General features: G+C 38.5%; 1 protein-coding gene across 8 annotated transcripts in view; it reads left to right on the forward strand.

Moving 5' to 3' along the window:
• The window catches only part of DAB2IP (DAB2 interacting protein), a 321,975-nt gene that overhangs the window by 176,759 nt on the left and 119,635 nt on the right, over nucleotides 1-25,581 (forward strand). The window contains exon 1 of one of the 8 annotated variants that reach the window (XM_031954234.1): nucleotides 2,158-4,385. The exons of the other annotated variants lie outside the window; for them this stretch is intronic. The gene's annotated coding sequence lies outside the window, so the exon portion shown is untranslated. Of the gene's footprint in view, nucleotides 1-2,157; nucleotides 4,386-25,581 lie in introns of those variants that run through there. 8 annotated transcript variants of the gene reach the window in all.

Consider the following 25,581-nt stretch of genomic DNA (forward strand, 5'->3'; position numbering starts at 1 on the left):
CAGGCAGCCCAGAAAAATGGACAGACACTTCAGCGGTCAGCTGTGGATTATATGTGGACAGGGTAAAGGCAGAGGCAGGGTGAAAATGACCTCTCTGGGTCACTTCCTGCCGTAGGTTCTTTAGTAACAAATCTTAAGGGTACTGAGGAGGGTGGAGGGGGAGGTGGTGGGAGAGCTCCTACCCATGGGGCAGGCTATAGACTTGTTTCCTGAAATGATACTAAACATTAGCAATATTAACAGGATGTCAGACTGGCCGTGGTGCAGCATCAGATTATTAATTTTATATCAACAAAATTTGGTTCTGTGGCATTATTAGCATAGCAAGAAAACTCAGATTTCCCATGAACAGTGAAAGAAAGGCCCTGGGTAAGAATTATAGAGTGAATATTAAACCTTAAAGCCTGGAAAGTCAGAGTTAAAAGGTACTTTAGAAAACTTTGTAACCTTTTTTTGTGTGCATTGGGCCCTTTGGGCAGTTTAACAAAAGCCATAGACCCTTTCTTAATAAGTAGGATTACTAAGGGAGCCAGAGATTTGTGGAAATAAAGGTTCCACTTTTCCACACTCCCTAAAATCTATCCATGGATCCCCAGGGAGTCTGTGCACCTCTGATCTCAAGTAACTTGTTTAAAGTCACTTAATTAGCTACTGGCAGAAACAGGTTAAGAACCTAGGTCTTTTGACTCCCAGGTCTTCATTCTTTTCATGACACATATAAATCATGTCCTCTCTTTGAGCCTTGATTTTTTTCAAATAGGAAAATGGTCTAGGTAATATCTAAGGTAAGTACTTGCTCTGAATTCTACGATCTTAGAACAAAGTCTCCTGACCAAAGAAAGCATGTTAGAGCCCAGCTCTGAAGCAGAAAAACTACTCCTTCTGTGCTACTTGAACTTGAGTGCCAAACCATCTTGCTATATTATGGGAAGAAAGAGGCACAGGAGTTGGTAGTCAAAGAACTGGGAGTGATAGCCAGCCATGAGGAAGAGATTAATCCCCAGCTTTTTGTGACATAGAAGGCTTTCAGGAATCTGTCTTGTGCAGTCATCTCTCAACTCAGCCAGCCTAAATAAGTGTTATAAAATGAGAAGATGGCTGTCATTTAAGGGAAGTGGACAAATCATTCAAGAAAGGGGGAGGGATATTAAGGAGCCATCAGCTGTCAGCTGCCTTGTTCCCTTCCTGAGACTAAATCTGAGTGGGCACTGGACATTTCTGCCTTAGATTTAGGAACCAAGGTCTGGAAATGAGATCAGACTTTAGAGGTGAAGTATAATTCACTCAGTGGACCAAGGCTGGGAGGAAGAAAATCCCTGGATTTGGGGATATTTGTCTCATTTCTTGGGGCAGTCCAAGGAGTTGTTACAATCCACTGTCATTAATGAAGTCAATTCCTTTTCAGAATCAGGACAGTAGGAAGGGAGAAAAGGAAGAAGGAAGGAATAAGCATTGATACTGAGCCTGCTATGTGCCAGCCACTGTGCTAAGTGCTCTACAAATGTTTCATTTGATCCCCACAATAACCTTATAAAGTAGGTGCTGTTTACAATTGAGCAAACAGGCCAAATGACATGCCCAGGCTCACACAGCTAGTGAGTGTCTGAGTCTGAATTTGAATTCAGGTTTTTCTAATTCCAGGCCCAGCATTCTATACATTGCACCATTGAGCTATCCCTGGCAATAACGTAGAAAGGATCTGGGACTTCAATGAAGCACTGAACTTGAAGGGGCCTCAAAAGCCATCTAATACAAACTGTAACTGAATGAGAATTGTCCAAATTAGCTGACTTTAGAAGGAAGAAATCCCCTATCTTTCCTTTCCTTTTTGGATTTTTCTAATATTATAAAGCTTCCACGTGCCTCTTTACAATTGCCATGCATAACTCCTCATCTTGTCCTCTGCAACCAAACAGAATAAATTTAATCCCTTAAATAAAATACATTCACACACTTGTAGCACTTGAAATATTTGAAGAGGCAGTTAGATGACTCAGTATATAGAACATTGGACTTGGAGTCAGAAAGACCTGAGTTCAAAGACACTTAACTAACTGTTGTGACCTTGGCAAGTCATTTAACCCTGTTTGCCTGTAAAATGAACTGGAGAAGGAAATGGCAAACTACTCTAGTGTCTGCCAAAAAAAAAAAACAAAAACAAAAAAAAAAAACCAAATGGGGCCACAATGAGTTAGATACAACTAATTGACTAAACATCAATGAATCACATTCCCCTCTGCCATCCCATCCTTTCCAGAATAAGTAAACTCAGATTCTTCAACTCCTCTCTGAGACCCTCTACTATATTTTAGTCTTCTTCTGGATGCTTTCTAGTTTCCTTCTTAAAATAAGGTATCCAGAAATGAACACAGTGCTTCAAGTCTGCTCTGATAGACACAGAATCCAATGAGATCATTACTTCAAATCCCTAGCTTCTCAATGCACCTTAAGATGCCACTAGCTTTTTGGTTGCTGTAGCATGTTGTTAACTTACTGAACTTGCAATTCTTGAAAATAATGGAATTAAACTCAAATAGAAAAGGGGGCCACCAAACCTACATAAAGCTCCTTGGAGACTACATATTGATTTAGAAAAGCACACGTTTATGTTATCTATGTGATCTATGTATCTATGTTATATTTATATTTACTTTGTTAATATTTGCCAGTTACATTTTAATCTGATTGCAGTGTTGTGTTTTGAATTGGTGTGTCTGACATTTCTGCTCTAATACACTTGGATTAAGTTTGAAGCCATAAATTGGAGTCCCATGTGCTGACATTTATTAGCTGTGCCCTAGGAGAGGCCACATGAGATCTTGGAGGCTTCGTTTCTTCTAGAAAATGGTGAGAGGAATACTGACACTACCCATCTCCAAAGACTGTTGTGGGGAAATTGCTTTATAAACTATATAAACACTATAAAAACATTTTATACACATACACACACATATAAATATTATATATGGTTATTATCGTTTAGCTGGACATCAGAAGACCTACCTGGGTTTCAATTTCACCTTCACTGATTAGCTCTATGACACTGGGCAGGTAACTTCCTCTCCCTGGCTTCAGTTTTCTCTTCTGCAAAAGGAGAGGAACTTCAGATGCAGGGGTGGAACTCTTTCCATAAAATTCAGGCCAAAAATTTAAAGTAGAATCTTATTTAACATGATTTCTAAAAAAAATACATATTAGTAATAATGTAAAATAACATGACTGATTTTAAAAACAATCTTATGTAATAAGATTAAGTTTATTCTCAACACTGAGGCAATGTGAAATAGTGAACAAAAAGCTGGATCAGGGTCAGAAGACTTGGGTTCAAAATCCTGACAGCTGTGTAGGCTTGGAAAGTCTTTTCCTTTCTCTGGATCTCAGTTCCCTCAATTTTAAAATGAAAAGGTGTTGGACAAGATGATCTCTAAGGTCCCTTCTAATTCCAATAAGTCATAAAATGATGAAACTTTTCTTTATCACCTATCATTGGGTAAAATCAATGATTAATTTAGTTTAAACCAAGAAGAAATTAGAAATTTCCACCAGTTTCTAGTATTTCTCCCCAGGTTTTTTGAGACAAAGGAATCAAAGGTAGAAAAGACCTTACAGAATTTTAGAGTTGGAATGTAGAGTGTTAGAACATAGAATGTAAGAGGTAGAACAGAACAGAAAGTGTGAGCTAAAAAGAAGTCTGGAGTTCATTTAGTGTTACAACTGCTTCCTTTATTACCAGGAAAGCAAGGTTGAGGAAGGGAATATTGTTCAAGGTCACACAGCTAGTTAGTATCTGGCCTCTGCCCTGAATATTTTCCCTCACCAATTATCATATGACATCTTTGTTCAAAATGTAGGTCTGTCTGGAAGCACTGATGTTAGTGGTGTTTTAAGCCAAGAGCCAAGGGAATGATCATTTAATTTAGACATGGTTGACTGCTCTGAGGGCTCCCTGGCCTCCCTGGCTCAGAGTCACATCCATTGCCAGCTTAGATGGCCCTTTTTTCCACTTGCCAATGACAAGATGCCTTCTTGAAGTTGCCCGCCCATCAGACCCTTACCTCTTACCCATCAAACCCTTACCTCTTACTTAAAACAGACTTCTATCAACAACCAAGATTGTAATGTGTAGCATAACATTCTAGAATTACAGGAAAGGGGAGCCAGGAGACCCAGGATTCTAGAATGGAGGAAAATGGGACCTAATCTAGAACAGAAGAGAGGGAGAACTAAGATCTCTGCTGGGTCTGGTAAAAACCCTCCACCATTTCCTTAGGCAGTGTCCAGAGCATAAAGACTGGTAACCCTTAAACAAAGATAAGGAACTGATCTGCCTAAGGCCCCCTGCTTCCTTCCTCAGTACTGGCACACTTAACATGATTCATAGGATGGTAAGAGATCAAGAAATTGCTTTTACCTCTTCCAGGAATTTCCTTTTCCTTGTTTTTGGAAATTCCTCTATAGGCATTCCCCATATAACATCCCAGTTCAGTTTTTCCTGGCACTGAGAAGCCAGAAACATATGGATGTTTGTTAAACGAGCCTCTGTCTTGGAAAAAATACAGACATGAATTAATTAGTAGCAGGAAAGGCTCTTCATTCCTCCCTCCATCCTCCCTTCCCCCCTCTACTCCTCATGGGAAACAAATTCAGCCCTAGAAGACTTAATAATAACAAACTATCCTGTTTCTTTAATGCTTTTCTGCTTCTCCCAGGATTTCCCCCACACATTTGCTCATGTAGTCCTCACAACAACCTTAAAGGTCACTGGAGTGACCATTTTATAGATGAAGAAACTTAGGCACTAAGAGGGTGACTCCCTTAAGGTCATATAGCAAATTAAGTAGTAGAACTGGGTGCCAGGAGTAAGGGAAGGGGGGGAGAGGAAAATGAGGGAAAGGGGTAGGGAAGACGATATAGGCAGTACTGGGAGCTTTTGACATATATGCTTCTTGAGACTTGTCTAAGTTGTGTGAGTAAGACTGTACTCAGAACCTTCAAGGCTTATGGGAGGAAGTGTTAGACATAACACCTTTCAATGATAGGAAGGGGACGAGGTAGCCACAAAATGATCACTGGACATTTATAAGACAATTTATTTTCTGCCTTCTTATTTTTATCTCTTTCCTTTTATATCTGTGGTTCCCTTGTGTATTTCCTAGAGATCTGAGTTGGACAGTATTTTTAGTAATCGTGGAAATTAGCCAGTCTGCTGAGAATATGGCCAGCGCAGGATGGGATTCCAATTCCAAGGGAAGTCTGAATCTGTGTGTGTCTATGTGTGGATTTCTTACGTTATGTACACACACATAATAAAAGGTGATTCACCCTTTTGGAAAAAGGCTTCAAATATATTCCTCCCCTGATTGTCTTTTTTTGCCATTGGTGGTGATCAAATGCACTTATAACCATATACCTGAAAATATGATGCATAGGAAAATGTTGCAGGCTGGAAGGACATTTGGGGGGGACCTACTTCAATGATGTGTTAAAGGTGAGCAATAGCTTAATATTATTGTCATAGTTGTATCAAAATGTAATTATGAAGAAGATGATAATAGAAAGGCAGTTTGGTCGTAAGAACAGAGCACTGACCTCCGAGTCAGAATCCTACCTTTACTGTTTAATACCCATGTAGCTTTGAATAATTAGTCACTTCCTTTCTCTCCATTTTCTCAATTTCCCCATCCTTGAAATGAGCCGGTTGGATCAGATAATCTCTAAGGTTCCTTCTAGCCCTAAATCCTATGATCTGTGGATAGCTCATATTTCTATAGCACTTAACAGTTTTCAAAGTGTTTTCCTCACAGCAACACTTCAAGATGATGGGAAGTATCATTGTATGCATTTTATAAATGTGAAAACTGAAGCTCCAACATGTCTTACTAAAAGATGACACCAAATAGAAGCAGGGAAAACCAGGATCTAAATATCCTAATTCCAAGACTCTTTCTACCATAATCTGACTGTCTACTTAATTTGACCTGAAGAAGCACATAGTCTTGCTAATGTGGCAGACCAATGATTTCCAGAAGTTACATCTCTGAATTTGTTGGAAGAATATTTTCTATGAATAAGAAGAACAACCTGGGAATTGTTTTGGATGCTAGAAGACATTGGGGACTATAAGGTCAAGCTAGGTCTAAATATTAGTGAATGGAAAGCAGACTAGAAATCTTTTCTGGACTCTAAAGCTGTTTTAACCAGTGCAGTATATGGTGAAAGGAGTACTGATTTTGGAATGAAGAAGTTCAAATTCTGGTTCCAATACTATGACTTGTATGGTCTATGGACATAGCATGTAGCCTTTTCAAGCTCCATTTTTTCTCATCTATAAATTGGAGATAACACCTGTACTCTCTTTGCTTTGGAAAGTGTAAAGCATTTATACTATACAATAGTATGATTGTTCTAATAAAGAAGTGGCCGAATTTCAGTAGGTTTGAGTGCAAGCTAGCAAGGGTTTAATATAGAAAGGAAGGAAATCTGACATTTTTAGACAGGGATTCCATCATTTTAAAAGAGGGACAAAGAAAGCCTGAGTGGAACTTTCTAAGATCTGTTTTGCAGGGTAGTAAACTGTATCTTATCCTTTCTCTGTAGCATGCACTCAATGATAATGTCTCCCTAAGATTAAAGGACAATCTTAGGACTGCTACTCTCCAAAAGGACATGCATTTATTTCCAGGCAACATTGTCTGAGAATATGCAAATCACCTCTTTAATGGAATTCCTTTGCAAAATATTACTTGAACCAGAAAGTTAATTACCAGTCTCTAATTAATGGCTAGTTTAGAAGGCCACAGAGGAAAGTGAGAAGAGATTAGGGGGAGCTTAAAAGGGAAGGAGGGAAAATGAAGCTTGCTCTTTGCTAGTGGATTATTTTTGAACTTTGCCCATTTCCACAATGCTGTTTTGCTTCATAGCCTCAGAGAATCTCTGGGCTGTAAGGGATCTCCGGGAACATTTTAATTCAATCCCTACCTGATTGTGAATCCCCTCTGCAAGATACCCGATAAAGTGAGCATCTAGTCAATGCTTGAGTAACTTGACTGGCAGGGAATTGGCTCTCACCTGAAGGGACACATTGAGCACTAACTCATATAATTTTTTTTTCCCTTGCATCAAGCTTAAATTTATTTATTTGTAATGTCCACCCCTTGTTCTTGGTTTTTCCCTCAGAGGCAAAACGGGTACTAGTCTAATTGCTCTTCAACATGACAACCTTTCAGATACTAGGAGCCAACTATCACATTCCCTTTAAGACTTCTTTTTTTTTTTTTTTCCAGCTTAAACATTCCTTTTTTCTTCATTCTACTTGTATATGGCATGAACTCAAAGGCCTTCATCATTCTGATTGCCCTACTCTGGACTTTATTTATCTGGACTAGTTTATCAATATTCTTCCTAAACTGTAATACCCAGATATAACATTATATTCCACATGCAGGGCAGAATATAGTAGGACTATCATAAAGTAGAAAGATCAAGATTGTTCTTTCCAGTTCAAGGATATTATCCTTCTTCAAAATTTCCTTTTTGTTCTTGCTCTGGGTCACAAGTTTTGGCTAATCCTCCTAGCCACAACCACAGCCCTGAGGTTGAATTTGGAAAGACTGCTTTCATCCATCATCATAGGCCTAGAAACTGTAAAGACTTAGTGTTAAAATAAATCCTAGAGACTGTAGAGCCCTGTCCCTTTATTTTGTTTTCATTTTAAAAGTTTTATTAGTGCCTTTTCTTTTTATATCACATTCATTTCTAAATGCACGCCTCCTCTTTCCACTACTCTCAATGAGCCTTCCCTTATAAAAAGAGATTTTTTTTTAAGACAAAGGAAAAAAGTTCAGCAAAATCAACCTTTATATTGACCACATTTGATGGCATATGCAACATTTTGCATTCATAGTTCCCTAACTTTTATTCTTTCTTTCTTTTGACTTCAGGGCTGGTACTCTATCCACTGCCACCTAGCTGCTCCATTTTTTGTTTGTTTGGCTGTTTTGTTTTGTTTGCTGAGGCAATTGGGGTTAAGTTCCCTAACTTTTAAATGAAAAAAATGAGATATGTTTTCTCTTTGCTCCTTGGGAACAAGCTTAGTTATTATAGTTGCACAATTTTCAATTTTGTTCTACTGTCTTTCTGTTGTTTTGGTCATCGGGTACATTGTTTTCTTGATTCTGCTTATATAACTCACAGATTCACTGAATTTTAGCATCATCTAGTCTTGACTCTTTCCCAGAAGGAATCCCCATTGGCATAATTGACAAGTAATTGTCTAGCCTTTTTTTGGAAGACCTTCAATGAGGAAGAAACCACCACCTTTCTGCCTCTGGTCATTAGTGTTTTCCCATTTTGCTCTGAATTTTTTACTTTTCATTTATTCTTAAAGCACGGTAACATTACCTTATATCCATGTATCACATTTTGTTTGGCTGTCCTCTACTCAATGGGAACCTACTTGACTACTTCAGAAAGAGTTCCAGAGAATATTTTGTTATTTATGAGAGTTTTCTTTCTGGATTTGACACCCATGAAGTATAAAGCTAGAAATGCTATCCCTGGATCAAAAACTTTGGCGATTTTAATTTTTTCCTTTTGTATACTTCCAAATAGTTTTCTGTAATGGTTGAACTAATTGATAGTTCTGATAATAGTGTATTAATGTTAAAAATGCACTAGCAGATAAAAGCTCAAAAGGTAATATACAGCGCAGTGAGATGGTGGATAGAGCACCAGCCCTGAAGTCAGGAGGACCTGGACTTGAGTTCAAATTTGGTCTGAGACACTTAACACTTCTTAGCTGTGTGATCCTGGGCAAGTCACTTAACCCCAATTGCCTAAGCAAAAAAAAAAAAAAAGAAAAAAAGAAAAAGAAAAGATAATATCTATAAGTGGGGCAGCTTTGAAAGTAACATGTTAAATTAAAAAAAGCAAGCTGTACATTCATGATTTCTTATATTGTCCCTTTGTGTTCTACTTTGTATATAGAATTCTTATTTATGTTGGCACAATTGAGAATTAAAAAAAATTTTTTTTCTAAATGAAAAAATTCAGCGCATCTGTCTTTTTGTAGCTCAACCAATAGAGACTATTTATTTCCAATTTTTGTTATCTTTGCTAATTTGTTCAGTATGAAGTGAAACCTTAAAATTGTTTTAATTTGCTTTTTTTATTTGAAGAAAGCTTTAGAAAACAATCATTCCTATTGTAAGAATTTGTAATTCTTTTGAGAATTGTTCATAAAGTTTGACCACGTATTTTTTGGAGAATAAATCTTGGTCTTAAATCTTTGTGTTGAATCCCTGGATGATAGATCTTAAACAGCAGATCTTTAATAGAAATATGCAATCCAAAGTTTTTTCTTTCTTTCTCTCAAACTAGTTTCCCCTCTTATCCTAGCTGCATTGATTTTGTTCATGAAAAAGCTTTCATTTTTTGGGAGTCCACATTGTTTAAATCATTTTTGATATTCTGTCTGTAGTTGTGAAAAGTTGCTTCCTTCCTCTAACTTCCTTTCCTTCCTGTCCTTCCTGTTCTTTCTGTAGTTCTTCTAACTCTATCTTGTTATAATCTTTTATATGTAAATTGGATAGCCATTTTGAACTAATGGTGTAATTTCCTAGCCTAAAACAATTTCAGTTTTTGTGTTGCTGTTTTTTTTTTTTAAACCAAACTACTTTCCCCTTCTCCCCCTTCTATTCCTCCCCCCTCCCTCCCCCCCAATTTTTGTTTAATAGAGAGTCCTTTTCTAAATAGTTTATGTGGTTAGCTTTATTGAAAACTGTTATTGAGTTAGATTGTTGCTGATTTTTCTTTGTTGTTAGTGATAGAGTTTTTGGGGGTTGTTGTTCCAGTTAATGACTTTTCTGTTTTTAATCACTACCAAATATTTTTTAGGATTTCTGCTTAATAACATAGTTTGAAATTGGGAAGTGCTATTCTGTTTTAAATCTTGCTTTATAATTTTTTTTCTTGGGATTCTGGATCTTTTGTGACTCTAAATGAATCCTGTAATTATTTCTTCTACTTCTGTAAAGTAACCCCTAATGATTTGATTGTTAGATCACTAAATCTATATGTTGGCTTACAAATAATTTTGATTTTTATTGTATTAGTGTGATTCAACTCCAAGCAATGAATGCTTCTCCAATGATTTAAGTCTATCTTTATTTCTGTAAAGAATGTTTATAATTTTATTTGTTTAAATTTGGAATGTGTCTTGGTAGTTGACACTCAAATGTTTTATGCATCTTATAGTTATTTTGAATAATATTTATTTCTCTATTATTTCCTCCTGGATTTTAATTGTTGCTAAATAGAAATGCTGAAGATTTTTATGAATTTCTTTTTTCCTCCTGTATCTCATTGAAGCAATTATCTTAAGTGCTTATGCCAAATATAATTCTTTCACTTTTGGGATGAGGAAACAGGGGGGAAGTGACTTGACCAGGGTCACAGGAATAATAAGTAAAAGAGCTGGAATTCCAACTTAGGTTTTAGGTCTTCTGAATCCAAATCCTGTGCTCTTAAGTGACTCATTTCTAAAATGGGTATATATCTGTACTCCTCCTTTCCTCACATATCTGGTGGAAGGGGAGCCATCTTGTGATACAATGAAAAACATATAAGTCTTGGCTCTGCCATTATTGCTGTTATCTTGGGCAAATTAGGAATAATTTCTTCTCTGGACATCAGTTTTCATATCTATAAAATGTGAATGGTGACATTGGTGCCATGTACTTCACAAAAGTGTTGCAGAGATTCAAGGGGATAATGGATATATTAAGCCTTGGAAATCTTCAATGATAGAAATTTTATTGCTTGACTATGCTCAATATGTCTTAAGAGTTTTTGTTTTGTTTCTCTGCATTTTCTAGTAAGTTCCAAGCCATAACTAGGTTTTATTATGTGTATGTATGTTTTGAGTTCTTCCTGTACTCAAAAATCTTTACTAGCTCTCTTTTGTTTGTTGAATTATATGTAAACTTCACTCTAACATTCAAGGCTTTCTAGATTCTGAGTCCTATCTTTTTTTATCACTCTTTTTCATGTTCTCCATGTTCCACTGAAACTAGATTACTTTCTGTCTCCCTTTTTTCTCTGCCTCTGTCTCTGTGCTTTTGTTCATTCTGTCTCAACCCCTTCCCATCCACCCACCTCTACATCTCTTTTTCTTCATCTCTTTGTTGGAGTGCTTTCCTTGTTTCTTTCAAGAACCAACTCAAATTCTGTGTACGCCAAGAAAGCTTTCCTGTCTCCTCCAGGTAAAAGGTATCATTCCCTCCTCAGATTTCTCTCAGTAAGCTTGATGTGGACTTCTCTTTTATATTTATCTCATTGATATTTATGTCATAGTTTCCTTTCATGTGATCAAATGTTTATTAAATTCTTGCTATGTGAAAGGGCCTGGCTGAACTTAGTGCTAGAGATACCGAGGTGGGGAGTCTCTCTCCCCCTTGCTTCACCTCAACAAGCATAGTCCAATTGTGCTTTAATAGTTATTTATATACTCATCCTTTCTTCCATTAGATTGTAAGCTTCATGAGACAAGGACCTTGTGTCATCAATGCCTTACATATCTTAAACGTTTGATAAATATTAGTTGAATTGAGCACTGGAAGAAGAATAGTACGATTGGGCCCGTATCCCAAGGAGTCTCTGAGCTCCCTGCTCCTTCTCCTTTAGACTGAACAGTGAAGAGAAAAGCCTTTCCCTGTTAATCCATGGCACTGCTGACTCTTCTTGTATCATCTGATTAGCCTGTTAAACAAGCTTCCTTCCTGGTTTTTTCCCACTGTCAAGGCCAAACCAGGCTGGTATTTATTTGGGGACCTGCTTAATTGCTGAGTAGAGTGTCATAGAAAGATATGGTTGTCACCCTAATATTTCTAGCACTCACCAATGCAGGGAGCATTTTTCTCTGTGGTCACTGATGGGTGGAAGGTAGTACATCAGCATGGCCCAGAGCTCCGCGCCCCTGTACCCACTAACTGAGGGGAAGTTAATTTCATGCTCTGTCTTTTTGACATTTGTAATCATAGCCTTGTATTACAGCCATGGATTGTTAGCATTTGAAGGATGTTTGAGAGCTCTACCAATTATAGTATCCTAACAGTGGGGGGAGGGAGAAAATGGGGAGCTTGCTTCATAGATTGGATTCCATTTTTCCAAAGTACATTATTATAAACCTGTCCTGTTATTCTTATAGCCCTAGAGTCAAAGTTTCCCTATCCCAAAGACAGTGAGGACTGTTAGAGGCAACTTCTGAATATTCTGGTTCTTTTCTGCTTAAGAAAGGGACTGTCAGCCCCTTATCCAAGTATCTCCCCCTTGGATGTCCCGAAGGAAGGTAATAAGCATTTATTAAAAGCCTAGGGTAAGGCACTCTACTAAGTACATTATATAAATATATAAATACAAACATCACATTGCTATTATTATCCCTATTTTACAGTTGAAGAAACCAGAGTAAATAACTTGCCTAGGGATCGGGAGGCCAGATTTGAACTTGGGTCTTCCTGATTCCAACATTGGCACTCTAGCCACTGTCTCACTTAACTGGGAAACTTCATCATTCTTGATTCTCCCAATTAAGTCTTTGGACTATGTTACTGCACAAATCCCAATGGGAGTTAAAGTGAAAGGATAAGGATCTGTTCTATTTCTTTAACTGATTTCTTCTGTAACCTTAGGTAGGTCATTTTGCCTTAGTTTTGTCCTCTATAAAACAGGTATAACACCTGTATTGTCTGCCTCGTGAGGTTGTCTTGACATTCAGATGAGATAAAGTAGATAAACAAAGTCACTTATAAATGGAAGCTCTTATTATTATTATAATGTAAGCTGCTAATTATCATGTACACCTGTGAATGAATAAAGGCTAGTAGGTGGTAAGGGGAGAGGCAGAATGAGAGCTCTAGTTGGTAACAGAGCAGGGGAAGGGCATCAATAAGAAGAGGAAAAGGTTTATAAATGAGAGGCCTTTTCTGAAGAATCCATGGTTTTTAATAACTATGAGGTGACCCTGGTGTTTCCCAGTCTGAAAGCCCAAAGGATATATGGATTGGCAGCCTTGCAAGCACTTTCATAAAAACATAGGTTAGAAAATAGAACAGAGTATTGAAGCTCAAAGGAATCTTAGCAGACAAAACAGCTAAGTAGTACATAGAGCACAAGCTATCCAAGTTGAAACAAGTTTTAATATATAAACACTAGGAGGGGATATAAAGATGGTGGTGCCCAGGAAGTGTAGGGTAAAAGGCTCTGAAAGGGAAAAAGTAGGGAGCCAAGAAATCACTTAGCATTTGCTTCTGAGAGCCCTTTCCTTTTCGGTTGCTTCATAAAGAACGAGTGACCCCACTTGTCCTGACTCAGATTAGTGCACTGACTTGGATTAGCATCTCTCTCCTCCTCTGAAATTTGATTGTGTTTGAGGAGATATGAAGGTTTCCCTGGCTCTGTACATCAGGAAGAAAAACAGTAAATGGGGAAAATGGGTGGGGGTGAAGAACTGGAAGAATAAAAAAGCATTTATGGCCCAGTCTTACTTAGGCTCAGTCCCCATAGTCCAGCTGCACCTGGTAAGCATTGCCAAGTTGACTCTGCCTTGGATCTGAAGTACAGGATCCTGACTTTTAAAAGCAAGTGAGGGAAGGGAGAGATACCAGTGACCTTATATTGTCAGAGAAATGACATCCTGGACCACTAGCTGGATGTCCCTGGGGAAAGGATGGGATAAATAATGTGTGTGGAGGGAGAAAAGTTGGGGGAGGAAGGAGTCTCCTCCAGATTTTTGCCTGTCCTGAATCTGTTGTCAGTAGAGGGCATACCTCTGGGGTAAGCTGACTAGGTACATCTCCCATCATGGGATCCTTGGACTTTCTAAGAAAGAGACTGTGCATTTGATGGTTTGGGTTTTCACAGGACTATGGATTTAGATCTCCAGGGGACCATAGATACTGAGTTAAGGGCACCTACCCAACACCCTCCAATTTACAGATTAGGAAACAAAGACCCCCAGAGGGTAAGTGGTCTGCTTTTGGCTACATATATTGTAAATGACAGAACCAGATTATAAAAGCAGGTTCTCTGATTCCAAATCCAGTGTTCTTTCCATTCTAGCATTCCCCTTTTTCTCTGTCCCCTAGCTGCCTGCATCCACCACAGGGTTAAATACAAAGGAGGCCTTTTAATAAAGACATAAGGCTGTGTGATCGATTGATTACAAATATGGTGCTATAGGAAACAGATCCACTAAATTGAGAGTGAAGAGACCTCAGAATTACCAATGACTTATTATAATGACACTTATTTGTTTAAATTCATACAAAGTTATACGACCTTGACCAAGTAATTTTCTCTCTCTGGGTCTCATCCATAAAATGAAAGCAATGAATTAGATGATTTCTAAGGAGATCTGGGGAAGTGTAGTGGATTGCAAGCTCAGCATGAGTTAGCAATGTGACATGCCAACCAAAGAGGCAAGTTTTAGATTGTCATTAATTAGATTGTCATTAAGCATATTGTCCAGTATAAGAAAATGGTATATATTCCCACATGACATATAATTTACCTTGGTCCAGTGTATTGAGAAAGATGAAATGACTGAGGAAACAATTTGAATTTTCAAGCATCATATTGATTTATTAAGCAATGGATGCCAATTATCCAACAAATCAAGACCATTCACCTTCAGTTTTGGCAGTGGACCCCATATACAGAGGAAAACAGACTTTTATACATTAAAAACAATTAAATGAAGCCAATTAATTAAAATGAAACAATACAACATTAGGTATCTGATTTCTCTTTGGATGAAAGATTTGGGACTTTCTAAGCTGAGAGGGGGGAGTAAACAGGTGCAATTAATTCCCTGAAATAAGAAAAAAAAAGGTGTTCTATTCCTCTTTAAGAATTTGTAAACTATCAAGGGAACATGGAAACAATAACTGATAATTATGGAGCTAGTTTTCAGATAAGACATATGCTGCTTGAGATATACAATTATGAGAAAACTCCCTGCACCAGTCTTTGGATCTGGATCTGACTGGGTTTCTGGTCAGCATAATCTAGGATTCTTAGTTAAGGGTCACTAAGCAGCAGGTAGAGGTGGTCCAGCTTCCCAGCCATGAGGGCTGGGTTCAAATGATATAGTAAGGTTTTCTTCCAGTTCCCATAATTGAATAAAGTTTTCTCACAGGGAAATTGGACTAGATTCATAATTGAATAGAAAGGGAACTGATCTAGCTCCAGAATTGAGTCACAAAATGGAGTCAGTGTGGTTTATTCAATTCCTAAAATTAACCACTTGCTGCCCTAATCCCCTCAATTTCCTCAGCAGAATTGGAGGGAATCCAAGACAGGATGCATAGGGGACTGGAAACCAGGCTATTGGAGGATCAGTTTGAAGGAACTGGTTATGATTATCTGGGACAAGAGAAGACTTATGGAGGAAATTAGAGCTGCCTTTGAAGAGCTGTCATGTGGAAGGAGGATTAGCCTTGTTCTGCTCGGTCCCAGGAGCAATGGGGGCAAATTACAGAGACGTAGATTGGGGCTCACTATCAGGCAAAGCTATTAAAGTGATCCCAAAGTGAAATAGTCCCCTTAGGAGCTACTGAATTCTACCTCACTGAAGTTGCTCAAAAGGTGGCCTGATGTATGTTGGGGGAAAGAGGGGAAGAGAAGTGGGTTTCATTCAGGATTCAGTGACCTCTGAAGGCTGCTTACACTCTGAAGTTCTGTGATTGCACAGAAAAAGGGAGAAAGGAAGGAAAGAAAGCCTGAAGATAGTAATTCACTGAGTAATCTGGAGGTTTGGACTGGGCCTTGGGACTTGGGATTCTGTTTGAATTGTGCTGTCTTCAAGTTCTGAAAGTATGGAGGAAAGTCTTCCTCTTCTGTGGGCCATTGTTTAGGAGGCTATGCTATATTTAGGTCCTTTACTCCTTGGACTCCACCAGCTTTATTCATTCTAAGTAAAACCAAGTGTTTGCTATTGGGGCTCTAGGCTTGTGCCTAAGGCTCTAACTTGGGAAAATTATAAAGTAGGAATGGGAAAAGTTTGTCTTGGGTACTTCCCCACTAGAAAGTCCACTCTGGAGCTGAGCCCCGCCTCTTGTTTTCCTGAGTCAATCTACATTCTGATGCCCAATGGAAGCCTCTGTTGCATTTTGGACATGGGATTTGGGGGTCTTGTTCTCCCACCCTGTTTTCTCACTCTCTATGCCAACATTGAGCTTTCAGATGCCCTACTTTTCCACACTGAAAGCATTGACGAGTCTCTCTGGAAGTCCCTTGCCAAAAGGGATCCTGTCTTCCCATGTCCTGCATCATAGCCTGTGTATAATAAGCATTTGTGCCCACTGTGGCACAGCATCTTATGATCTCCTCTAAAGGAGCATTCTTATGCAATCCTAGTATAATTCTTCTACAAACCTCATTAGCATTTTCTCTAGCAAGTTGTCTTATCATAATTTCTGTTGCTACATTTTCACCAATATTTCATATGACAACTGTCTGTAGACGTCCCACAAAATGAGCAAAGGGTTCATTTGGACCTTGCTCTATTTTCATGACGGCCTCCCCTCTATCTCATATTCCTGGGAGGGTTCCCCATGCTTTGATAGCAGCAGCAGCAGCAGCAATTTGCTCATATGCTGCTACAGGGTAATTAATCTGTCCTAAGTGTCTGCATAAAGACCTAAACCTGCTAGCTGATCAAAGGTGACTGGTATATTAACTCCAGGTTGCCTATTTCCCTGGACTTGTATTCTACAGAGTTCATTATGCTCCAAAAGCCACAAGTTTTGTCCAGGTTCTAAACTTGTCCTTGCTATAGATTTCCAATCATTAGGGGTTAAAACTTCAAAAGCCAAATTCTCTTATACATAGTGCCAAATATTATATTATGTTCAACTGTAAAGTAGGAATAATCCTTGTACTTATTGCTTCTCAGGGTTTTTTGAAGAAGTAAATTTAAAGTGTTATGGAAATGGGAGTCATTATTAATCCCATTCTACAACTAAAAAGACCAGGCTCACAGTTACCCCAGGTCGCAAAAGTAATGGGTGACACAGTCGGAATTTGAACTCAAAGTTTCCAGAATATTTTCTCCTTTACCACACTGCCTTTTTCCATGTGGATGAGCCAGGCAGAAGTTAATTGATTTGCCCAGGGTCACATAGCTAGTAAGTATTTAAGGTCAAATTTGAAGTCAGATCCTCACTCTAGAACTAGGGCTCTGTCCATTTAGCAACTTAGCTGCCTAATTTCAGGTTAGATTTAGACTAATAAATATTTCATATATGTATATCTACACATACACATATACACACTCCCAAAGCAGTTCACAGAGCACCACAATTTTATGAAGTATATATTATGTTTTCTCTCCCTATTTTACAAGATTAAGAATGCTTTTGTATAATTACAGAGTTCATAAGTGTCAATGCAAGGACTAGAACCCAGGATTCTTTGCATTATAGCCTGCTGCTAATGCTCTCCATTCTGTTTAAATTCAGCAGATGTCCCTGATTATTCCATTTGGTGGAGGATGGGATTGGGACCGGGGAATGAAGTCTGAGCATCAGAGTAAAACCTCCTAGACTGGCTGAGATTTTCAAGTTTTGTTTAGCATTCTATAGGAAGATGCATAAGATGACATGTAAACCTAGTTATCAGTTTCCTATTGGAATGCCCACACAGAGGATTGTAGCTGCAGGCAGCATGTGCAGAGAGCTTGAAGCCGGCTGCTCGAAGACTACAGTTCAGGATGTAATGATGTTGGCAGTGGGCAAATGCAGAATAATTATGTTGAGTTCATCCATCAGACCAGAAGGAAAAGGGACAGACTTTGTTGTAATCTGCACAATTTCCATTTTTTTTCTCATTCTTTAAAGCAAAACAAAACAAAAACAGTTTGACATCATTTATTCTACTCCCTTAATGTTGCAGAGGGGTAAGCAGGGCCAGAGAAGGGGGAACTTGACTTGCTCAAGATCACACAGCTAAAAATGATCTGGGATTCAGATCTGTGCCCTCTGAATCTGTGTTTGATCTTTCTACTGCATTCACATAGCTTTCTAATGCAAGCTGGGCTTTCTTGGAAAGAATTCATCTGAAAGACTTATATCTCTGTTCAAACCCATCTTGGGTTCCCCTTTTTTGTTGTTGGACACAATATGTAGGTCCTCTTCTTCCTCCTCTCCTTGCACTCCTGCAGAAGAGAGCCGAGCAGTTCAGTAATGGTTACCCACCAATTTGCATAATCACTATGTCCCTTGAATAATTAATAAAGCTCTGTCCTTGCTAGGAGCTAGCTGAGTGCTGCTCCATTACAGCCGTGCTCTGCCAAGAGTTCTTTCTTGGGAATTTTTTTTTTATCTCTCCTTTTCTCCCATTTCTCTCCTTTCCTGGACTTACTGGTTTTTCCGATCAAGAAACCCTCAGAGAAAAAGATGGAGGAACTAGGCTGGGAATTGGGCTCAAAAGGACTGGCCTAAAGTTGGACAGAGAATGGGGTGTTGGGATCAAGTTGCTATTACTGTTAGTAGGACCAGGACATTGGAGAGGAGACATAGCTCACCTTTCGGCAGAAGGTGGGGTCTGTATCAGAGCCATGCTCTGATAACTTCATTCACATTGAGAGACCACCAGTTAGTATATTAAGCCTGGGTTTCAGAGAGCCATAAGGTCTTGTTCTGTTTCCTTGCATCCTGTATTCTAAGATCTTTTCTTCCAGTTCTAGGAATCTATGATTCTTATTTCCCCACAGATCCTCTTGTAAGGTTATCTGTGAATGTCTGGTCAAATAGGTATTGATTGATTGACAGCTAAGGACAGCTATTGTTCTCTCCAGGCAGATCAATTTGTACAAAACCACCCAACAAGTGGAAGCAAAGGACTTTGGAATGTCCTTCAGGGGCCAACCACATGCTGCTTTAATGATCACCCTGCCACAGGGTCTGGGTTTGGAATTCTGCAGAGATGAGGTCGTAACAATACCAGATGTCTTTGTTTTGGGCCGTTATAATCCCTCTTAAACTTTTTGTTGCCCAGACCTGTTTGTTCGTACCTCAGAATGAACAGAATCTGTGAGGAATACAGGACAGGGAATTTTGTTCCCATTTGATAGGTAAGGTAATTGAGGCTCATGGTGGAAAAATGACTTTAAAAAATTAAAATTCTTGTGAAAGGTTGGGCTGTTCCCTAGATCGGGAGATCCTGTTACAGTCTCTGTTCCCTTCCATCTCAGGGGCCAACCCTTTATCAAAGAGGGTCCATCTTTTAGCTGCAGATGAGTTTGCTATGGCAAGAATATATGAGATCAGTGCCTACCTGCCAGATATCAGTCTTTGCCATCCTAAGGTAATAATTACTCAGGATATGAGTTAAGTACTTCTCCCTCAGTAGTAACAAGTTTTCGAACGAGTAGCTCGAGTTTCTATCACATACACAGATTCCAGCACACACCATCCTTGACCACATATGGATATGGTGCATTTTTATGGAAGATTTATAACACAGATACAATAAGTCACTAATTCAGTAATTATTTATTGAAGATTCACTGTTGTTCTGTGAACTGAAAGTTTAAAAATGAAAAACAACAGTCCCTGCCCTTAAGGAGATTGCACTATAATGGAGGAGATATGAAATATACAAAAATAAATGTAAGACTTATAGAGGAGAAGAATAAATGAAATAATTAGCATTTATGTATACTTTAAAATTTGCAAAGCATTTTACAAATAATAATTTCATTTTTTGCAACAACTTTAGGAGATAGATGCTATTGTTATCTGTATTTTGCATATGAAGAAACTGAAGTAGACAATGATTCAATGCCTTGCCCAGGGTCAGACAGCTAGCTAGTAAGTATTTGTTTGATCTTTGAGACAAGACCAGTGTCTATACTGGTAGAGTATAGATACTGCCATAATATCTAGCTGCCTAACTGATCCACATAACATTTTCTAGAAAAACTTGAGAAAGGGGGAGTATTTTCAGCAACAGAAGCAGGGAAAGCTCAGCAACAGAAGCAGGGAAAGCTCATGAGATAAATGCCACCTAAGGTAAGGCCTGGAGAATGAGAAAGATTTGATTTGTAGAGATGAGGAAGGAACAGTGCATTTAGAATAAGAGCAGTGGACAACCATTAATTAACCAATTTGGCTGGACCATAGAGTCTGGATTTAGATTGTAGCAGACCTCAAATGTGAATCTCAGCAGTTTATAGTTTACCCTCTTTACAAAAAAAGAATCACTGGTGATTTTTTTAGGATTTTTTTGTTTTTAAGCAAGATTTGTGTCTTAGGAAGACTGGCAGCTATATGAAGGACATATACGTGCAGCTTATGTAAACAGTCATAGCTTACACACACACACACAAACACACACACACACACATACACACACACACACATACACACACACACACACACACTCTCTCTCTCGCGCGCACTTCTTCAGGGGTCACAGAGTACTTTTATATCTCAGGTCTGGTATAAATGACCTACTGTCCAGTCTCAGTACCCAGCCCAGCCCTCAAAGGCGCCATCCCATCCCAGGAAGGCAGCAAACTACTAGCATTATTAGCTTTGGAGTCGTGGTGGAAACAAAATGATGGTTCTGTCGACATTTCTTTCACTTAGAAAATCAATATTCCGTGGTCTGCCTAATTGCTCTGTTGCTGTTAAATGAGTCATTATGGAGGGGAAAATAGCAAATGCATTGTGAGATTGATCGGAGGAAATAGTTGGCAAATAACTTGACTTTGCCTCAGAAAGAAAGAGTTCGATGTGTGAAATGCCAGGAGCAAAAGTGTAAGGTAGATCCTCTGACCTGCTCCAGCAAATACTTCCCCAGGCTACCAACCAGGGATGACCTTATACATAGGCCAGATGGCACCCATCCAAGTAGTGTGAGGTGAAGGCCACTTGGACATCTACCCTGATTGATCATCTGTACCACCTGGCCTAATTCCACAGCACCTGGATTAAACAGGATCCTAGCCAGACTCTGAAAACAGCACTCATACCCCAGAGAGGGAGAACATTCAGTGCACACAACCTTAGTATGAATGTATTTATCAGAGATGCATTGGGCTAGGTAACTAACCAGGTCTCCTCTGTGAGTCTAAAAAATCAAATTGTTGATAGTTCTAAAGCACTATGGTACAATCTGAATTTGCAGTCTGGTAGTTCCTTGAGTTTGAACCTGCAGTTCTAAATCCAATGATGTTATGAGTCTAAGACTTTAATATTTCAAGATCTTATGTTTCTTAATGTATGAGTCTAAGGTTCAAAAATTCAAAAATTGTATAATTCATAATTCTAAGATTCTACAATTGGAGAATTATCTGATTCTATGATTGTAATTATATGATTATAATATTTCATGTTTTCCTCATTCTTGGATTTCACTGTTGTCAAATCTTTTTATTAGCCTAAGATGATATTCTAGAGTTTTATAATTACATGATTTTAATATTCCCTTGATTCTGTGATCTTTCCTATGTACTAAAGAAAGATTGAGGCATAAAAATAGAGAGGCATGAAAGATCATTGGAGTGAGGAAGCCCTGAATGAGGTCATTAGATTAGAACTTGGGAAGTAGTACTGATTTTACCTTTGACCCGTCTTGTCTAGGGCCCTCCAAAACTTGAAATCATCAGTTTTTCAACCAATGACCAAGATTTCTTGCCCCCACCCCACCCCCACCCCCACCTCCCCATCAGCCAGCTGCAAAGCTTGGCCTGGTTTCCCACTAAGCCTCTGAGCCAGCTGAGACAGAGAGGTATGTATGTCACTTTAGATCAGCTCTGCCTGAGGATGGAAGGAAAGAAGGGAATTCAGACAAAAAATTAACCTTTTTCATTGTGCTTTGGGGATAGGGGGTGGGAGGAGATTCCCTGTAAGATTTAGAAATGCATCTAACTAGCTAGAACAATAGTAGATAGGGTTCAGGAGACATGAGATCCCACCAGTTCTAGTTGGCAGCAAAGGTAAATGCCCACATTGCCTACCATCCTTATTGATAAGTTTAGGACTAGAGGAAAAAAGGAATTTGTATACATTTGGGAAAAATCGCCTCTGTTCTATAGATATCCTTGTGTATGTTCAAGACTCATGTGTTCAAGAATGTAAGAACTGCTAGGAAACTTAGAACCAAGGCTATTAGAATTGGAAGGAACCTTACAGACTGACCAGACCAATTCACTCATTTTTCTTTATCCTTACTCTAGTTCCTTTGCACATGGTAATTCCTTAAAAGTGTTTCTTGAATGAATGAATTCTATTTATATGTTGAATATTGTTCCTCCCTTAACTCTTCCTCAGAGACAAGGCCTAAATATTAGAGTCTTTGAGAAACTTTCTATATTTCCACCCATCCAGAAACTTCATCTTCCATAACTGACTTGGACATGTCCAGATTTTCTGGAAGGAAAGGGAACTTAGGTTATCAGGAACTTTCAGAGTTGATAAATATAAGAAATTACATAGGAGAGAATCTAGGAAGGAGGTAGATATGGTTTGGGAATACAGTTTGGGTACCTTCCTGGTCTCATGGTCATTATTTCAAGGTCTGATTTAGGTCTGATATTCTATATTCTAACATTCTCTATTCCAAGGACTGCATCAGTTCTAGCATTCCAAGTTCTAATAGTTTAACAGTCCAGTTCTAACATTTTATTTTCTAAGATCTCTTAGAGCACCAACATTTTGTATTCTAGGATTCTTTTCAGTCCTAACATTGTATAACTATATTCTGTGTTCTGACAGCTCTTTGGCTCTTATGTTCCAAGGTCCTTTCTATATAGTTTAAAACCCTGTGATCCTAAGAAAAGATAGGAAGAGTCATTTTTTTCTCCAGAGATGAGCCAGCTGGAGTTGATATGATAGAGATCTGCACTCATGCTGAGCTCCCTGAAACTGAAATCTCTCGAACAGTAACAAGAGAGAAAAAAAAGCGCCACCTTTATTGCTGTTTTCAGTGATTCCGAGAAGCAAAATGACTTTGGTAATTTTCTGATGATTAAAATGCCAGATCAACTAATTACTCCTCTTTGCAAAAACTCAGTCAGATCAAACATGTTCTCCCGGCGTGAAGTGAATTGATTTATACTCTGTCATTAATCCTTGAGGGCCTATCATTTTCAGAGCCCACCAGGCTGCTTGCTGAATGGCCCAGTGTAGGGCTCAGAGACAACTGGGAAGGAAGCCCTTGAAGGAAGCATGTCAGTCAGGTAGACCCCTGATGGCCCCTAGAAACACAGGTTTCTCAGTTAAGGAAAGAAAAGGCAAGGAATGAGGCATTTTTTTTTTTTAATCTAGGGATATTAGAGCACCTGGAAACCAGATAGCCACCTGTTATCTGTCAGGATTCTGCTAGGCTGTCCCACTGATGAATGTGGTACTGTGAAGAAAACATTGGAGTGAGTAGGAATAGTGATCACTGTGTTCTAGCTTTGCCAGTAAATCCCCATATGATTTAGAGATCCGCCTTAGTTTCCTCATTAGTATAATTAAGGGGTTAAACAAAATGATGTCTGAGATTTCTTCTCACTCTGACATTGAGTTAGTTGTTCAGTGCTCTAATAGTGATTCCAAGTCAATCCAGAGAACCCCATATTTCTGTGGGATAGCCCTTGCCCATGAGTTGGGGTTGGCTGTAGGACAAACATGGATGTCTCCACCCTCATCCTCCTAGTCATTTTATATATTGTGTGGTTGTGGCCAAGTAAGAGGGAATGAAAAGATCCTTGGACTTTCAATCAAAGGATATGGGTGTTAGAAAGGGCATTTTAATCTTAAAACACAGCATTGATATAATCTGTCATTGTTATCTGTGTGATCTTGGGCTAAGTCACAATGCCTTTGGACTTCAGTTTCCTCCTCTGTAGAATCAAAGAGTTAGATTTAGATGATCTTTAAGCTCCTGTTTTTTGCCATCAAATTTATCATCACCAGTGTTTAGTTAGCATAGTGCCTGATACATAGTAATGGCTTAATAAATAAATGTTTGTTAACTGAATGATTGACTTCTAGTTCCAGTTATAAAATCCTAAAAGAAGTGGTATTATTGGAATGTGAAAACACTTGATTTAAAGTTGAAGAACCTAAGTTCAAATTCCAGGCCTGCTGTCTGCTAACTGTTATTTGAACTTCATTTCCTCATTCCAGCTTCACACTTCATTGAGACTGATTAAGTTTCAACTTTGAAGAAAATCTGCACCCAAACAGTTATGCTACTGTATTACAACTGTAATTACTACTACTATATTACTATTGTAATTACTATTATTTTATTACTATTACTACCATAATTACTACTACTCTAATGCTCCTGTAAGTTCTTCCATTGATATATATCTGATAGAAAAACAGTTGTCTCTGAGTTAAAATGAATTCCAGTTTATTGGTGTATTGTTGTAAGTCTGGATATCAACGTTGATCCCTGAGTTTTGGGAGATGGCACTTAATTGGAATGGAAGGGGTTATCTTTCTAGGCAAATCCAAGTCTGTTCTCTTTCAGGGGAGATTCCAGTTCTATATATTAGTAGCGAGGAAGGTCTATCAGGTTCTCTGAGGTGGCAGTTGAGACTCATTGGGAAAAGAGAGTATTTTGATTGTTATGTGTTCCTATGAAGTCTTTGTATTTTCTGCATTTTGTCTGTGGAATAAAATAAAGCATCACAGTATTATTAGCTTGAGTGATTGCACAGGAGTTGGGCCCTTTTACCACATCTGTGGAGAGCTAGATAAGAGCTTTATTTTAAGGTTCTCAGGGGAAATGCTGGATGGGGGTAAAATAGAGAAAGGGGGTGTAATTTTTGGAGAATTCTTCCACTTCTTCCTCTTCCATTCATTGAATCTAGGCCATATAAGCTCAAAGTTTGGGGTGCTGAATCACAGATTGCTAGACCAGATAACCTGGTAATTTCCTTTGAATTCTGGGACCCTGTGATTCTTTAATCCTATGATATTTCTAGGACTGAGGAGAAACTGTTCTAAAAATTGGGAATGGAAGCCTTAGTATCTGTCATCCATCTCTATAAGAATAAGAATATTTCTAAGCCCTTTGGGAAAACACTTTCAGCAGGGTCTGGGATCATGAAGTTGTGACCCTATGACACCAGTCTTTGCACCATCAGAATATGTTTCTTATACCCCACATGGGGATGCAAGATATTAAACTCAATACAGGCTGTGGCCACTCTGACTAACACTGGACAGATTTTATTTTTTCTTTCCAACTGCCAGGTCTTGACCTCATTGAAGAGACCTTCCAGTTCTGAAGTATGGGAAGGAGCACTAAATTTAGAAACAGAAGTTCTAGGCTATATAATCATAACCAAGCCACTAATTGATATCTTCATATTTTTTTAAAAAAAATTACCTATTCATATGGTTGTAGGGAGACTATAACATACTACAGAAATGATGTTATGATTTGTGTGACTTCAGATTAGTTTCTAGTTTTAGTTTTGGTTTCCTAATTTCTTTAATGGGAAGAGGGTAGGAAGAGGTTGAGAGTTGGATTAGATGATCTTAAAAGTCCCTTAAATCTCTAAATCCTAAA

This window comes from Sarcophilus harrisii, chromosome 2 (assembly GCF_902635505.1).
Source record: "Sarcophilus harrisii chromosome 2, mSarHar1.11, whole genome shotgun sequence".
Lineage (NCBI taxonomy): Eukaryota > Metazoa > Chordata > Mammalia > Dasyuromorphia > Dasyuridae > Sarcophilus > Sarcophilus harrisii.